At 36.6% G+C, this 4,251-nt stretch overlaps 1 non-coding gene across 1 annotated transcript; it reads right to left on the bottom strand.

Moving 5' to 3' along the window:
- Window positions 1-2,205: 2,205 nt before the first annotated feature.
- Trnal-caa (transfer RNA leucine (anticodon CAA)) lies at window positions 2,206-2,288 on the bottom strand. Its single transcript has one exon. It is a non-coding gene; the product is annotated as a tRNA-Leu (tRNA).
- Between the last annotated feature and the right edge of the window lie 1,963 nt (window positions 2,289-4,251).

Below are 4,251 nucleotides of genomic sequence, written 5' to 3'. Positions count from 1 at the left end.
ACGAAGCCTTCATGTTATGGAGCCAGGGTTTGGACTGGCTTTTTTTCGATCACGTTGTCCTTAATAAATGTAATAGATTTGTAGTGTTGTAATTAGTTATAATAACGCTGTTTTTCAGGTGCTATACACGGGACTAAGAGTTATGAAATGTGGAGTAAAGTTGAACCACTTCACAGTAGAGTGCATGATAAACGATCATTATGATCCTTACCAGGTTAGAAAACACAATTTTATCATTTATCACCAATGTTATTGCCAATGTTATCACACAATCAATCAATGAATATACATTTGAATATGATATCCAATTAAATTTGGCGCTAATGGTAACATACTATTATAAAACAGGGCCAGCTGGTCGTAATTCCCGAGATATCGATGATATGCAGATCAATCGGCTTAAATTTAGATTATTAGTTAGCCATTAAATTATTGTATTATTTGAAACATATTAAACATTTTGTTAGAAGAGCTACTCAGATCGCGGCAGTTTAAATGTCTGATATATTTAAAGTCACTATTGTGACGGTACATTAGAACTAGACAGAAACAAAGTGTGAAGGGCCTGAACGGAACCCCTCGGTTTCAGTTCCTTGTTTAACACTGCCGTACAGCAAGGACATTCGCCGGGTTCTCCAAGGATGGGCACATAGCTCACTCCACACAATGCTCTGTCAAATGTTGCTTATATACCAAGGATCTACAGGAAATATTTCCTTGTAAGTTTAAGAGGGCGATCTGTGAACAGACAACTACCTCATTCTCAACTATAGGAACTAGAATTCCTATACTATCCCAACAAGCTACACCAAGCATAGTTATATAATACTTAAGTAGATTGTCCCTTGAGCGTTCATTTTAACGTTCCTTCAAACTTCATGTGTCCGTTCACGCAAAGTCCGGTCAAATAACGTCTGATAAGGTACTGGTGAGATCATATATAAATGAAAGGGACGACCATTATACCTTGGGTCCGATTCGGGCTAGCACGCCCAGGCCAAGACATCTTGCGTCTCCACCACCGGACGGGCTAGTGGACAGAGTTCTGATTTCATTTTTTTGTTGCCTACGGCCCTGTTTCGAACTGAATTAACTTTATTGACGGACTGTCTTATTTTTGGTGCTGCGAAATTATAGACTTCTACTCCTACTTACTTTCAATCAAGGACCAATAATTGAGCCTTTACCGATTTCAGAATAGACAATTAATCGTAATACCTTAGTTATGGGGGGTCTAATTTGGTCCTTTTCGGGCCAAAGAACCATATTCAAACAATTTACATGTTAATATGTGATCGACTGAAATTTTGAGTTTTACGTTTATAAATCACAAAATAAAGCCATTAAATAGATATTAATAAAAACGTAAGTGCCGACTAAATACTTAGGAGAAAGCAAATCCGCGGCAAATCGGGGTTTTTATTGTTCACATTATGTACAGGGCCGGGGGGGGGGGGGGGGGGGGGGGGGGCAAAAGTCAGTACCCATACGTTAGCTCAATCACTGAGTGCCCAATTGAAATAATTCTTTTCAAAAAAAAAGAGAGTTATTATAGCTACTCAGATGCATCTGATGCTACTCAGATGCAACCGAGATATGAAGCACAACGAGTTTGTTCATTATACGTGCGATCAGGTGATTGGGTTGAGGCTATAGATCCGCATTACGGGAATCGTGCAGAGAGTCCAATTATGGTGTCGTAATTGGGTAATCATTGAGTACCCAATCAATTTTGCTAACGAGATAAACAAATTGCTTAATAGCTTCGTCATTTTATTTTTTAAATCCGTTTCGCACCATCTTTTCAGATTATATTCCAGATTGAGTGAACTATTGCAATATGTTAGTGTTACAATGGAGTCTCTAACAGGTTTACAAACACCAGTATAAGCAATTCAATGTTGATTGGGTGTGGCCCCCAAAAATCTAATTTTCAAATTTTGGTGACGGAATCCTTGAACAAGTAAGGTACAGAATGCCATCTGCAAAGCAACAACTCTCAAATATAAAACACGGCGGTGGTATAAGACCCAACGTATGGGTACTGACTTTTGCCCCCCCCCCCCCCCCCCCCCGGGCCCCCCCCCCCCCCCCCCCCCTGTATATTAAGGAAATGACTGCGGTAAATCGGAATTTGCGGTTAATCAGGGGCGCGGCGCTTTACTGTAGATCGATTTAAATCATGATCAGTTAAAAAGTAAAAGTTGTCAGAAGTGGGATTTGAACCCACGCCCACATTCGTGGACCAGAGTTTGAATCTGGCGCCTTAACCACTCGGCCATCCTGACATGTTTAATCGAGAATTTTGCAAATTTTATACCGCTGAATAGCGCCTGCGTCACTTTATCATTGTTTCCATACATGAATTTTGAGTAGCTGCAGGTATCTAATGTCATCCCTCATGGATAATATAACTTTATTTTTAACTTATTATCGACTTATCGGGGGTGGAAAAATGTCATGCTCAAACATTGTATTATATATAAGACTTATAAGTATATATATAAGTATCATAAGTATAATATAACTGTATTAACATTTGGATACCCCCAATATCTCAGATCTACATATCATTTTTCCTGAACTACGAGCTGATCCTAATCCTACTGATCCTGGCAACAGTGCTGATAGTTGTCAGTGCTCGGACAATAAAAAGAAGCAGTGTCAGCGCTGGAATACAACTAGAACGCCAAAGTAAGTTTTGGAAATTTTCCAAAAATTAACCAAATTATGAGGGAGAATTGAATGAGAAGCAAGAATGAAATTTGTAACGTTTATCTGTTTATGAATTTGAACATTTTTTTCTCCGTACATTAGTGATTAGAGGCCTTCCTATGTGGACACGGGACAACTTCAGCTCTTTTTGAAGCAATTTATCTACCCACACCACCCCCAACTCAATGCTCTTTCAATTGCTGATTAAAATTAATTATTCTGAAAGCAAGGTTTACGGTATTTTATCTGTTAGAGGCCTTAAAACCAAGCGTATTAATCGTATTTAAACCTGGTTACGATAATACTTAGATTATTTTATTTATTCTTGGTGCTGTAAGTTTTTCATGCTTTGTAATTGTAAAATTATAGTGAAAAATACCCAGAATAATTTTAGAATACCGGTCATATTTTCAGAGTCAGAGCAGGATGAAATGTTGACGTGTGCTATCTCCATTATGGTGACCTCTATCTTCTGTTACTCCATTTACATAGGCTTCCGATTCGTTAACATTCGCAATATAACCGTCTCCAAATTTATCTTCTTCAATTACAAATATTTCAAATGTTTTTCGGAGCAGATTCTTTTGAATCTCAACTCTGCAGTTAACCCCTTTTTATATATTTTGTATAATCGGAGTATTAATAGGAAGTTGGCAATGAATAGGAGTTTGAAGGCAAAGTATTCTAAAAAATGTCATTTTACAAATTCCATAGTTTTGTCCAGGATAACTTTTTTGAGGGAGCAATATATATGAAATTATATTTTACAGTATATTATTTCATGAACCCTTAACTTATAAACCAAGGATAGTTCTCTTCTTTCATTAGAAATATTTTTATTGTTGCTCAATGTCGCTAATACTTAGATTTTCTTATTAATTCTTAATGCTGTAAGTTTTTCGTGTTGTTAATCTTAATTGGTAATCATTTTTTGTGCTTGGCAAAAAAAGAATTTCATTTTTTCTATAAACTTTTTGATCTTAAACTGAAATTCTTTGGTCAAGAAGCCAATTATTCAAAAATTGCAACAGTTATAATGATGGGTGGTGTTCCGTTGTGACGATTTAAATGCAAGTTTACATATTGAGATATTAGTTTTAAAGATCAGTTTAACCATCATATATTTATTCATGTTGCGTATCCCAAATATCGGCGGCTTTGCGGCCGATAAGTGGTATGCAACGTATGTCAACTATCATACTCATAGTATTACATGAATGATTTAACTGGTATTTCAAGCTTGATGTCTGGGTTAAAATGACTAAATTCATCATTTATTGGTGTCATTGTCAAATGCGTCGTGTGAGGTATTATATAAAGGAGTGGTATTTTATTTAACTTAAATTCTAACTCATGATAATAGTTAGGATATCAAAGGCAGAAACCTAACAGCTTATCAAGAGGACAGGAATGTTTAACTATCAAACTGCATCACAGTTGGTTCGTGTGCACTTCTAAAACATAGCGCACTTTAACGTACGAACAAAAATCATAACGCACGCTTTACGCACTTAACACTTTCCTGACAAAATTGAC

This window comes from Bolinopsis microptera, chromosome 10, assembly GCF_026151205.1.
Source record: "Bolinopsis microptera isolate Bmic1 chromosome 10, MBARI_Bmic_1.0, whole genome shotgun sequence".
In the NCBI taxonomy this organism is placed as follows: Eukaryota; Metazoa; Ctenophora; class Tentaculata; order Lobata; family Bolinopsidae; genus Bolinopsis; species Bolinopsis microptera.
This window is presented reverse-complemented; position numbering and strand designations above follow the sequence as displayed.